At 42.3% G+C, this 14,250-nt stretch overlaps 1 pseudogene; it reads left to right on the top strand.

Annotated features, from left to right (window-relative positions):
* Window positions 1-395: 395 nt before the first annotated feature.
* LOC101354989 (Fanconi anemia core complex-associated protein 24 pseudogene) lies at window positions 396-1,075 on the top strand (annotated as a pseudogene).
* Window positions 1,076-14,250: the final 13,175 nt, after the last annotated feature.

Genomic DNA, 14,250 nt, shown 5'->3' with positions numbered 1-14,250 from the left:
ACAAAGAATTCTAAGAAGGTTTAGTTTGGAGTTCCATGATAAAAAAGTTAATAATTTTTATCAGAAATCTTTCTTTTGATGTTTTGCACTATAATGCTTTTCCAATGTGCACTTTTTCTTGGCCCACAAGCATCTATTTGGTGATGGCCATGGAAAGGGCATTAAGCACTAGTTTGTGCTTCGAAATTCTTCACTTAAAGGAAAAGAAAAAAAAACTAAAAAAAGGAGAGCTGGCAAGATGGAGGCCTGAATGGGTGCGGCCACAGGTAGCATCCCTGGAACCCTTCTGTGGGGGCCCAGGAAGCATCCTGGCTGCTTTGGTCCCCGGTCTGGCCTGGACTGAGGAGCCACAGTGCAGACCGAGCTGGAATATCAGGGCCAGATCCAGACCACTGATGGAAAGCACCCCCCTTGATGACACGGGCCCCACACACGTGCCTCTTGGGTAGGTTTTAGCCAGTGAGAAATGACATGGATCGCAGCTAGGGCAGGAGATGCAAGGGAAAATTAAGCTCATTTTTGAGGATCACCTGACACGGTAGATTTTTACTTGTCTAACAGGTCCTGTATTCTTTATATCACCAAAGTTGATCTGGCAGCAGGAAACGGCTACAGAAAGAGGCTTTTTCAGGTTAGACATTCTGGTCATCTTCAAGGGATTGCACTAGTTGAAAAGATACAGATGAGTGAGCAATACTTCCCAGCTGTACAGAAGTTTACTGTGCTGGACCTTGGGATGGTGTTGCTTCCGGTGGCCAGCCAGATGGGAGTGTCCTGCCTCATTATCCAGTTAGTTCAGGTCCAAGAACAATCCAAAGAGCTCAGTAGGAACCCTTTTATCTGGAAGAAATGCACTCTGCTCTCTGAGCCATCCCTCCTTCCAACTATGCTGCAGATCCCAGGAATTGGAAAGGTTAAAGCTCCCCTTCTCCTTCCAAAATTCCCCAGTATCCAACAACTAAGTAATGCATCCATCCAAGAACTGAAGCAAGTCATTGGACAAGCAGAAGCCCAACAAATTCATGCATTTGTCACATAGTCCATGTGATGGCTCACCTTATAGCATCTACTTCGTTTTCCCCTTCAGACCACAAACTACATAATTTCATATTTAAAAACCAAGAAAAAGTATTTCCTCTCACAGCAACTACTGAAAGATGATGTGCAGCCTAAACAGGGCCTCACTCTCTCAGCTCAGGCCTTTAAATTAGTGGGCACCAGATGGCACTGCCCTAGTTCTTCTAGGATGAAAAGGGCCTTTGGGGATCTTCCTAAGACAGTCAGTTTAATTTAGGGACTCATACTCAGCAAAAAACCACCTTGGGCAGATTTTAATATGTGACCTTAACCTGCATCCATCATGGAAAGGTCTTCTAAAGCTTCAGGTGGTGGATTTGAACACCTGAAGAAAACAAACCTTCATTTAAGCACTGTGTATCATAAGCCTCTAGATCCTGGTGTCAGTGCTGCTGTTGTTCAGGTCTGGTCTAAATATACCTGTGCTTTGAGGATGCCAATGTAAATAAATAATTGTACTGCCTTTTCTTTCTTTTTATTTTTTTGGTCACCGTACAGTGTGTTTATAATCTCTAAATAGGTCTTCTGAACACATAGTGCTTTGAGAAAGCCTGGTGTCTGAAGTTCCCATTTAAAGATAAGAAAATAATGTGTGAGCGAGGAAAAGAAGGTGTTTGTAAACGTATGGCCCAACAAAGGCAGGACACACAAAAAATAGAGGAGCAACTGCATCCAGTGAGGGGAACTGGGGGTTGGGGACCAAAAGGTAAAATTGTCCATCCAAAGAATAAATACAATTAAAGATGTCATATGTTGTAAAAGGTACTAAGATCACTTGAAAGCTCTTTAAGTTTTGCTTTGTGAAATGTTAGTGATTTTTAAAAACTCGAGCAATAGAAATACTTTACATGTTAGGATAGAAATCATTTGAAAGAGGAAGGAATTAAAATGAAATAAAAGTAAAAAACATGAACTCAGCAAAAAGATAGAAACAATCTAAGTGATCATCAGTGGATGAATGGATAAAATGTGGTACATACATACAATGGAATACTATGCAGCCATAAAAAATGATGAAACCTTGAAACATAACATGGATGAATCTGGAGGACATTATGCTGAGTGAAATAAGTAAATCATAAAAGCACAACTATTGTATGATCTCACTTTTAAGAAGAATAGGTATACACGCAGAGACCAGCATTCACTGGTGGTTACCAGGGATGGGGGGTGGGTAGAGGGAGATTCACTCTCTAGATAGTAGACACTTGTTATTTTTGTTGATGGGAAATGTAACACCAAATGTGGGTGAAGTGTGCAGAGCTAAACCAAGGTAAATGATGTCACTAAGATATACACAAGAAGAAAGGACTTTCTGGTAATTGCTATGGCATATATAATTCTGCAACAACAACCAAAAATATGTGTATGCGGGTGTATATGTATTATGCATGCATATACGTGTACAGGTATGAATATGTAAGTATATATATGTGTGTATATAGATGTGTGCATATATATATATTCACATATATAATAAATCATATAAGGGACACACTTACAGATACTTCTCAGACATAACCAAACACATCGCAAGACTGGTTTTCTGGGTTTGAAGACTTAGTACCATAGTCTCCTGGGACAACTCGGTCAATTGGCATAATATAGGTCATGGTAGTTTGCATGGTAGTTTGGTGAGTAGTGTCTGGGGATGTAAAATCTTGAGAGCTTTTAAATGATGTCACTAAACAGTACACAAGAAGAAAGGACCTGTTGCTAATTGCTATGGCATATGTAATTCTGAAACAGCAAAAACAACCAAAGAACATATGTGCAGGTATGTATGTAGGCATATATTTGTATGTTGTTGTTTTTAGGTGCCCTTGAGTCAATTCCGAACTCATAGCAACCCTATGTACAACAGAGCAAAAGTTATGGATACTTCTTAGACTTAACCAAACACCTTGCAGGATTGGATTTCTGGGTTTGAAGGATTGGGACCAAAGTCTCATGAGACATCTCAGTCAATTAGCATAGTATAGTTCATAAAGTTATGTTCTACATCCTGGTTTGGTGACTAGTATCTAGGTCTTAAAAGCTTGCAGCCATCTAAGATAAAACAAATGGTCTCTACTTGTCTGGACCAAAGAGAAAGAAGGAAACCAAAGACTCGGAGAAGAAACTAGACTACAGTACTAATATTCTACATGCACCACGGCCTCATCTACCCTAAGACCAGAATAACCAGATAGTGTCTGACTACCACTACCAACAATTCTGATCAGGGCCACAATAGATAGGCCCTGATAGAATGGGAGAAAAATTTAGACCAGAACCCCAAATCCTTAAAAAATCCAGACTTACTGGACCAGTTGAGACTGGAGGATTCCCCAAGACTATTGCCCTGAGACACTTTAAACCTTGAACCAAAACTATCCCCTGAGGTCACCTTTTAGCTAAATAACAGACTATCTCATAAAATAAAGAATATCACCCACGAGTACTGCATTTTTTTTAAAAAATCATCTATATGATACCAAAGAATCAACAATTACTTTTAAAAAAAGGTGAGAACTTAAGGGGGCAGAGAAACTAGATTACTGAAAACAGAACCACCAGAACAGAAATAATGAGAATGTTCACACATTGTAAAGAATGTAACCAATGTCACTGAACAATTTGAGTAGAAATTGCTGAATGGGAATCTAATCTGTTGTGTATACTTTCACCGAAAACACAATAAAATATTATTTAAAAACAAACCCTTTTTTTAGATATTCTAAAAATTCACCTTATCTAAATTCATGGAGCCTAGTTCTTAAACTTTATAGAAGAAACTAAATCTTCGAAGCTGACATGCATTAACATCTGAAAAAAATACGATAAATAAATGTTGGTTTAAAAAACGTAGTACATTAGATAACATTTTACAAGCTAACCTGTAAGCCATTGCTGTCGAGTTGATTCTGACTCATAGCAACCATAATATCACAAGCTACAAATTGCCAATTCATTCTGGTTAAATAACTTAAAATCTATTCCCAATCAATTAACTATATGGATTTAAAAAGAAAAAGATAAGACGCAAACTCATGAGTTTGATTGTTTTTCAAGCCCCGGTTCTGCTACTTACTAAGTTATTTTAGGTTCTTTCAGCATCACTACATTTCCTTGTAAAATCTGAATCATACAGTGTCTATTTCACATATTGTATAAGGTAGCTATGAGGGATAAAAGATACAGTATATAAAGGCACTACCTAACAGTGGAAACCCTGGTAGCAAAGTGGTTACGAGCTACAGCTGCTAACCAAAAGGTTGGCAGTTTGAATCCACCAGGCACTCCTTGGAAACCCTATGGGGCAGTTCTACTCTGTCCTATATGATCACTATGAGTCAGAATTGACTTGACAGCAATGGGTTATCTAACAGTAGGGAACAGTACATTTAAAAGTGTATCATTCATTCATTTATTTGCAAAACACTCTTTAGATAGTAGTTACAACACTATACCATACTTGTAAATGTCTTACTGAAAATTATCATAGGCATGGATAATTTAATATCTAAGCCTAATAGCCAAGAGATAACAGCATCCAACTGTATAAGTCAGTAATCTCAAGTGATTTATACAACTGATTTATACAATCGGATGCTGTCATCTCATGACTATTTGCCTTAGGTGTTTATAAGTCAGTCAAAAGGTCAGCAGTTCAAATCCACCATCTGGTTCTCAGAAATGCTATGCAGCAGTTCTACTCTTTCCTATAGGGTCTCTATGAGTCGGAATAGACTCCACGGCAATGGGTTTGGTTTTTAATCTCACGTGAATCTATGTAAAGGATACATAATGATCATGTTTCACAACTGAAATAAGGAAATGAGTGAAGTGACCTCTCAGCCTCCTCAAACCTTTAAAAGTCGAAGTCTGATTCATGAGCCTGAGTTGTATGAATAATTTCAAACATTTCACCTAATGCAACCCTGCCTGCATGTTGGGAAATGGCCACTAGAGGGCAGGAAGACCCAACCTTTAACGTCCACATGTGCTCTAACAAGATTGAAGTATTACATTAGAATGAATGTTTTCAACTAACATTTAGGTAACTATTTTTACCATATAGTAATTTTTTCCTTGACTCTGTTTTCTAAAAAAATAAACTGATCTGTACAGAGTCACAATATTTCCAGTGCTCAAATGAAGCACATTTAAAATAGTAATCAACTTCATTTACGATTTGTGAATTTTATTTATATCTATCTATAAATGATGGACAATGAAATAATAATCTCTAGCCCTAGACCCCAAACCACTAAATCTGTAACCCAAAACCCTAACACAATCCCCATACCCTAATATGTAACCCCTAAAACTCTAATCAAAAACCTGTAACCCCTAACCCAGACCCCAGATCCCTAGAACCCCTGACCCTCTGAGCTCCAAGTCCCCAGATCCCCGACACTCAACCCTAACACTTAACTGCAAACCCTGAACCCTAACTCCTACCCTTACCTCCTACAATCTATTCTCACCCTCATCCTACCATAACCCTAACCATAAACACTAAATCCAACCCCCACCCTAAACCTAAATCCTAAACTCTAATCCCAAGCCCTAAACTCTAAAACCCTAACCAAAGCCCTAAACCCTTGGCCCTTAATACTAAGCCCTAAGCCATAGCCCTAGGACTATCTCTAACCCTAACACCAAACACAAACCATAAAACCTAACCCTCAATTTTAAAATTCTAACCCTTAAACTCAAACCCAATTGTAACACCTTAACTCCTGACTCCTTGTGGTGAAATGAGTTTCTGATAAAATCGCACAGCATCAGAGGTCCTTCACCTTCAGGAGGAGAAATAATCAACATCATCAGCATCTACTCAAAGCTGATTCTTGAGGTGGAATTCAGACATAACTTCACTCTCCAACCTTTTAACCAATCCTGACACCAGCTGTCCCTCCCACGGCACTCTCCATTTCTCTACTGGGTATGATAATTCATTGCAATAGCTACACAGAACTCACAGACCATACTCATGATTATGCGGTCTATTAGGTAAGTATCAGGTTACAACTTAGGACCAAGATCAACTTGGAAGTAACAAGGACAACTCAAAATATAGTTCTTCAATCAGGACAGCTTCTTCTTGGCTGCTGCTACCTGGCCCTCACTCTTGGCACCAGCCCTCAGAATCGGCCCCAGCTCTTGGCCCCTACTCGGGCTTAGCCTCTGCCCTGCTAGGTCAAGTGTACAAAGCCCTTTAGCTCCTCCAATAAGTGCCCGGAGGCACACCACACTACCAGGAAGCCTGCCTGAAAGCTCTCAGCTCTCTTGCTTCTCTCTGTGGGTCGGCAAGCCTAGCTCTGCCAACAAATGCCTGGAGGCACCCCACTCCACTAGCAAGCTTCCTGCCTGAAGGCTCTGGGGTCTCTCACTCTATGGGCTGAGAAGTCTAGTGCCAGTCTCCTGGTTCCCGCCATGTCACACAGCTGCTGCCTACAATGTTACAGCTGTCTCCTGGGTCTAGGAGGTTCTCAGCACAAGGACACTGGGTCCAAAAGATGCTCTCTGCACCTGGTTCTTCTTCATGGTGGTAGTGAGGTCCCCCTCAGCTTCTGGGATTGGCTCTTTTTACACCTAGCAGGATGGCAAAAGTGACCAATCCCCTACAAAGTCTCCATGCACCTTATTTGCATGGCCTCACCAATCATTTTGTCATTTTGTCATTTTGTGGGAGTTACAAGATCATGGCTAGAAGGGCCATATAAAAGTAATTCACTGCACCACAGTCCCTTTATGTATCCTTTTCCCTTGGTTCTTTGGAAAAGAGCTTGGGAAATTATTTATTTTATCTAAGCCCTAAGGAGTTGTTCACTTTGCCCTAGTTCTTTGGAGAAACAACTTAGGGGAGGGGGATCCCTGGTTGTTTTCTACCCCAGAGTGCTGGTTTCTTTTCCTGCATGATTCCCAGGGTTGTTTGACTTTTTCTGGATAATCTGTAAGCAACCTGATGGTTTCATACTTTAGTCTGGTAATTAGCAAGACCTGAGTTGATTGACATCCCATAGGTAATAGAGAAATGGTTGAATTCTGGTCTGGTGAAGGAGGCCCCACCTTAGAACTAACAAGGATTGAGATCTATAAACAGCTGAAATAAAAATGTTTTAGAGGCCTCCTGGCTGAGAGAGAGATGCTAGCTAAAAGCTGGCCTGGCAGAGAAGCAGAGCCACCGGGGAGCCAAGTGGTCCTGAAGCTGCTACAGTGGCTATTAGCTGGGCCAGTTAGAAGCAGAGAGACCAATGACAGAGAGGTCTGATGATGGAGAGGCCTGATGGTAGAGAATCCCGACAGCAGAGAGCAGGTTAAGAGAGCTGAGCAAGCTGCTACACTGAGTATGAACTGGGCCAATTAGCGGTGGAGAGATCCAGCGGTGGAGAGCAGATAGCAGAGAGGCTTGGCGGTAAAGAGGTCTGATGTTGGAGAGCAGCTAAGAAAGCTGAGCAAGTAGATGCACTGGCTGTGAGCTGGGCCACTTAGTGGTGGAGAGGTTGATGGCAGAGAGACAGCAGCAGAGATGCCTGAAGGCACAGAGGCGCCAATAGCAGAGAACTGTCTGACATCTTTATTGAGAACTGTACCAGCAGGGAGCATATTTGATCCAAGTGCTATCCTCTGAGAAAGCTGTCCTGATTGATCAATTGCATCCTGAGGTATATTCTGTTGCTTCCAAGTTGCACCCTATTCGGAGTTGTCTCTTGAGTCATATCCTAATAAGCCACTCAACTGTAAGTACAGTTTGAGAATTTTGTAAGACATTGCAGTGAATTACTAAACACAATGTGGAAAAGAAGAGTGCTGAGTGGAGGGAAAGTGGCTGATGGTCAAAGATGATGGACTAGCTCAGCTTCTTGGAGAAGTTGGAAATCTAGGATATATTTAACCTCTGCCTCATAGAAACCAGGTTTGTGCTGATTCTTATTCATAAGAATTGTTGTAAGTACAGTGAGATTTGCTACAGTGTCCCAAACTCAATGGAATATGTGGTTTTGGATAAAAAGAGGGAAAACAGTAGGAGGATGAGAAATCTTTGGCTTTTGGATGGGATGAAAAATACCTATGGTTAGAAGTAGCTGTCGTACTGTAATCAGTTATCCAAGGCAAAAGCTATTCATGGGATATAATAGTGGTGGATCCAGCTCCTGAGGATTTGGCTCATTAAATGCATAAGAAAAGACAGAGTAATAGGGAAAGAGTAAGATATACAATTCTTTCGTTGCTGTTATCAGTAACAGCTGAAACGGCAGGGAAAGAAAATGTAAGCGTGGATTTGGGTGCCAAATGAAGCCCGTATCTTGTCTTGTCGGAGCTGTGACCACTGACCTGAAAAAGGAAAATTGTGTTGGAACAATAGAAAGTACTCCTGCGACTGCTGGTTGTAAAGAAGGTACTCCATAAGGAGAAGGGCAAAACCAAGACACAATTGAAGCCAGGAGCATAGTGTAAATGAGTTGTTCCAATTTGTAGATTTGTACCATCAGCTTCCTAAGGAACTGTTACTAAAGTTGATTGTGAGAATGAGTAATTTAGGGGCAATGTCTTTACTTTTGAATACTGCAGAATGGAAAAGTATGTTTGGGCTGATGACAGACCCACAATTCACTAGGGAACTGTCATGAATGGCAATACAAGATCCAGTTACACAGCAGGTTATCCCAAAGTGGACTGGATAAAATTCGTGGTAAATTTTGTTTACCTTGAGAAGGGAGATTGCTTCTCTACCCCTATAAACTCCAAACACAACACTCCAGAGGAAGCAACCAATGTGCTGCTTATGCAAGCTGTGGTCAAAGGAGTTCCTTTATGTGGCCTTTTACCTTGGTTTTATGTGTAAACAGACAAATAAAAAACCAGCTTGGGAGATTTTTCCCCTAAGACCTGAGGAGTTGTTACGATTGCCCTACTTCTTTGGAGAAGCTTGTTACTTTTGCCCACAGAAAAAGCCAGTCCCTGCTGGCACAAAATTTCTGTTATTATGCAAATAGATGGAGCCACTTGTGGACCAGTGACAGGATTAGTCAGTTTAGTCTAGCAAGGGGATTAGTCAGTTATTATGCAAATAGTGGCTTGACAATCTGCCCAATATGTTGAGACACTTGTCTATATAAGGAGACGACCACACAGAAATGGTCAGAGACAAGCAGAAGAAGCAAAGAGTGAAGAGAAGAGAGAAGAAGCAGGGAGAGAGAGAAAGAGAGAGCTGAGGGCCTTCGGGCAGAAGGATTGCCAGTGGAGATAATATGGGTCAGGGGCTGTAACACCGAAGATCGCTAGGGACCCAAGAAAGAACCCAGCTACGTGCACTGCTAAGAGGATGTGTGCACTGCCAAGAGGAGGCCTGTATGGCTAAGGAGGAGGCATGCATAGCAGAGAGGGGTATGCACGGCCAAGAGGAGGCCTGTCCTGAGGGGTAGTACACAGACAAGAGTGGGCTTGCACAGTCAAGAGAGCAGTCTTACACTGAAGAAGGGAGAGATATGCTTGGAGCCTTCCGGACCTTGCCTGTGTGCTTCCTGATGCTGATCCTGAGTTGTAACCTGTTACTTCCAAGTTGATCCTGATCCTAAGTTGTAGCCTGTTACTTCCCTTATAAACCATATAACTGTAAGTACAGTTCGTGAATTCTTTGAGATGTTACAGCAAATTACTGAACCCAACAGAGAGAGACAAAGAAGAGTTGAGGGGAGGGAGAGTGGTTGATGTCAGAGATGACGGAGTGGTACAGCAGCTTGGAGAAGTTGGAAATCTGGAAGATGTTTAACCTCCACCTCATAGGAACCAGCTTATTATTATTATTATTATTATATATTTACAAGCCATGCTGAATTGGCTTTATGAGGATGAGGTTATCCATCCACTGAGTATGCCCCTTACACAGGCAATGGTAAATATGGTGATAAAGGGGGGCCCTTTCTACATGAGCATCCCATGTAACCTTACTACTGCAGAGCTGAGCAACAATCCGAGAAGCCTTGTCAAGTCTGTTGGCACAGCTTCCTCTTATTGGTCTTACATATGTAAAACCAACAAGGGCTATCACCAGGAAAATGGAAAAGAACAAAAACGGAGAAAAAGAGACTTACCCTTGCAGGTGGGAAATCTTTAAGTGGTTACACAGAAACAGGCGAATAAAGTGGACATTGATGGAGTAAAAATAAAGGTTTTAATGCAGCACTACAGGAGGTTGGGTGGACCAATGGAAACTCCTGCTGGTCTCCCAACATTAAATAGGCCTAAAAAAAAGTCTGTTCTATTCACCCCAGTCAGGAGAGATTTAATAATGGGAATCCCCACCTGGAACCTTCTGAGGTAGAGACACAGCCAATTAATGAAGATAATGAAGGTACGGATTGATGGCAGGAGCAGAGTCTTCTTATCCAGCCTCCATCAGGGGACCTAAGGCCATAAATACATGTGTGGGTGAAATGGCCCAGGAGTGAGGAAGAAACATTTTTGGGGCTTCTGGACACAGGAGCATAATATACTGTAATCCCAAAACCTGTCAATAAAATCTTGAAGGAACCTAATGTTACACTGGGAGGATATGAGGATGCAATAGTTGATGGGATTAAGGTAAACATTTGAATGAGAATTCAAAGATTTAAACAGTTCACATATGAAGTAGTTGTGTCTCCCTTACCTGAATGTGTCATTGGAATGGATATTATGTTTGACTGGGGAACACTCCTACCTGATGTTGTGAAACTGAAGGCATGAAAATCTGCCCTTATACAAATCTTGATTGAACACACTAAATGGAAACCACTAGGATAGCCTGAACATACTCGGGTTGATATTTTGAAATGGTATTGGATACCTAGTGGACAAAAGGAGATTACCACCTTGATTAAAGACATGCTAGAGGCTGGCGTGTTGGTGCAAGCAAATTCTCTGTATAACAGCCCTATACGGCCTGTGAAAAAGGCACATGGCTCATGGAGGCTGACAGTATATTATCAAGGCCTAAATAAAGCAATGCCACCTATGGCCTCAGCTGTTCCAGACATGATATTGAAGGTGAAGAAAATACAGCAGGCTAAAGGAGACTGGTACTTGGTGACTGATCTTGCAAATGCCTTTTTCTTGGTCCCAATCTTGGAAAACAGCCAGCTGCAGCTTGCTTTCATGTGGGGAGGATCCCAATTTACTTTCACTGTATTACCTCAGGGTTATTTGAATTCACCAACAGTACTCTGGTAGCATTAGTGTTGGACCTCATATAACTTTAGGGAGAATGAGACTCAGCATCAGCCCAAAGCTGATTCCTATGAGGTAGGGGTCAGACATACCTCCACTCCCCAACCTTTTTACCAATTCTGATACCAGCCATACACCCCAAGACACTCTCTACTTCTCTGCTCAGTTCTATATTTTGTTGCAATGGCCACACAGAATGCACATACCATACTCCCAGTTACGTGGTTAATTAAGGAAGTAACATGGGATCAGGATTAACTTGGAAATAACAGGAACAATGTCAGGAAGCATGCAGGCAAGGTCTGAAAGGGTCCCCCAAAGCGAAGAGCACATCCCTCCAATCTTTAGTGTAGGATGGCTTTCTCTCTCTCTGTCTTGGTCCCCTTAGGACAGGCTTCCTCTCAGCCCATACCCTGCTCAGGCAAGTGTTACAACTCTTTTAGCTCTGCTGACAAGTGCCCAGAGGCACCTCACTCTGCCAGCAAACCTGCCCGAAGGCCCTCAGCTCTCTCATTCCATTGGTCAGCAAACCCTTTAGGTTGCTGACAAGTGCCTGAGGCACCCTACTCTGCCACCAAGCCTCCTGCCTGAAGGTACTCAGCTCTCTAGCTCTGAGGGTTGGCAAGCCCACTGTAGCCACCTCACTCCATGGGCCAGGAAGCCCAACATGCCATCTCATGCTGATCTCCTGGTTCTGCTGCTGGTACTCCAGTATTACATCTCTCTGATTCCTGGGTCTAGGAAGTTCTCAGTGCAAGGACCCCAGGTACAAATGATGTTCTCCACTCTAGGCTCTTCTTTTTGATGATAGTGAGCTCTCTCCCCACAACCTCTGTGGGGTGGCTGCTTATATAGGCAAGTGGATCAGTTCTATTGGGTGTATTTTATGCATCTTAGTTGCATAATAACTGACTAATCCTCTCACTGGACTAAACAGACCAATTCCATTGCAAGTGGCTCGATTCATTTGCATAATAACTGACATTTTCTACAGGCAGGGACTGGCTTCTTCCCTGGGTAACTGTAACAAGGGCAACTATAATGACTCCTCAGGATACAGGGAAAAAATCTCCCAAGCTGTTTTCTTTTTGATAGAACCAAGGCAAGAGACCACATAAGGGAACTCATTTCACCACATTGGCTTACTGTCATAGTTTGGTTAGAAGAGACTTGGACTTGGTGCAGATCTCGAGTATAATGATAGATTATGTTGATAAGATTATATTAATATCAAACCCTGAAGAACAGGCTAGAGCTGATTTGAATACAGTGGTGGCCTGCATGACCAACAGCATCTGGTTAATAAATCCAGCAAAAATTCAGAGCCCTGCACCAAGGGTGAAATTCTTGGGAATAACTTGGGTGAAGGCTACCCATGACATTCTGCAGGCAACCAAGAATAAGCTGCTGTGCATTTCTACCTCCAAGACTAAGCAGTAGGCCCAACACTTAGTTGGTTTATTTGGATTTTGAAGAATGCAGATTCCACATCTAGGAATACTGCTAGCTCCCGCCCATAAAACCACTCAGAAGAAAGCTGCATTTGAATAGCGGTCAGAGCAAGATCAGACTATGTCTGAATTAGAGAAAATGGTCTCATTCTCCCTGCCTTTAGGCCCTTACGATTCACATTCAGACATGAGTTTGGAGGTCTCTGCCAAATGTACTTACACAGACTGGAGTTTATGGCAAAAACCCATGAATGCTGCCCTAAGGCAACCACTGGAATTCTGGAATAGAAAGTTTCAAGATGCTGCAGCATGATACACATCATTTGAAATGAAATTACTAGCCTGTTATTGGGCATTGATGGAGATGGCCTCAATGATAGGACATAAAATTGTCATGAGACCTGAAATACCCATAATGTCTTAAGTGATACCAGAGAAACTCTAATAAGGTAGTGTCCAAAATAGTTCCTTAATAAAATGGAAATATACCCACTCTTCACTTATTGACATTGTTACATTCCAAAGACGAGATCATTATGTGAAAACTGACTATGCAAAAATGGAGTTTTTTTATTTGTTTTCAAACCATCTGTTTGTCTAATTTTTTTTATTTAGAAAATGTGATCATAGAAATAATAACAGCTAAGAATTACTGATGTGCTCCTCACTGTAACAAGCCCAGTTATGGATTATTCCTCTGTGGAGAAGGAGGCTTGGAGGAGACAAAGTTGGATAAAGTCCAGCTGTGTAACTGGAGGGTCCATGGCTTAACCACTTCACCTTCCTCCTGTGCTGGCATCAGAGTTTCCCTCGTGCAGCCACCTCCAGAGCTCCACTCCCATCTCTGCAAAACCTGCACTCTCAATCCCAGAGCTGGGATTGTCCCTGGCAAGTCACCAAGCCTTGGGGCTTCCTGCCATGGCACTAGGAGTCTGGGGGTATACCAGGCCCCATTGAGGCAAAGGCTTTAGGCCCAGTTCAGCTCACTTAGGGATGTCATTAAACTCATATACATTTCTTCCAAACACCCTCTTCTATGCCTCTTTCCTCCCTTCCCACACCGCAGCAATTTTGACCCGCAGGGCCTCAGGCCACATAGAAGCTGGGGAACCAGAACAGGTGCCTGCTGGCTCAGTGCTGCCTCTGTGTCTGCCCAGAGGCCTTGGCCATGGAGAAACCAGCTCCCTATAGCAGCTAGATGTGGCACCTCCACTCTCAGGACGGAGTGGAGGACATGGAGAACCACAGCCCAGCTTCCCAGAAGCCACCCAGAGACCCTCCTCAAAGGAGGGGATGCTCTACAGCTGTTGCCACCATGCCCAGCACTCATTAATGCACAAAATAGTCAGACAGTAGATTTTTCACTATTGCTATAAATGTGAAAAGTCAAATAACAAGATAGTTGATAAGTGAGGAGTAAGTGTAATTTACACAAGAAAAAGCTACTGGAGTGCGGTGTAGTGAATTGTTTTAATATGGTGCTTCTAGCTATGGTCTTTGACCTCCCACAAAATGATTGGAT

Source organism: Trichechus manatus, unplaced genomic scaffold, assembly GCF_000243295.1.
Source record: "Trichechus manatus latirostris isolate Lorelei unplaced genomic scaffold, TriManLat1.0 scaffold00241, whole genome shotgun sequence".
Taxonomy (NCBI): Eukaryota; Metazoa; Chordata; class Mammalia; order Sirenia; family Trichechidae; genus Trichechus; species Trichechus manatus.
This window is presented reverse-complemented; position numbering and strand designations above follow the sequence as displayed.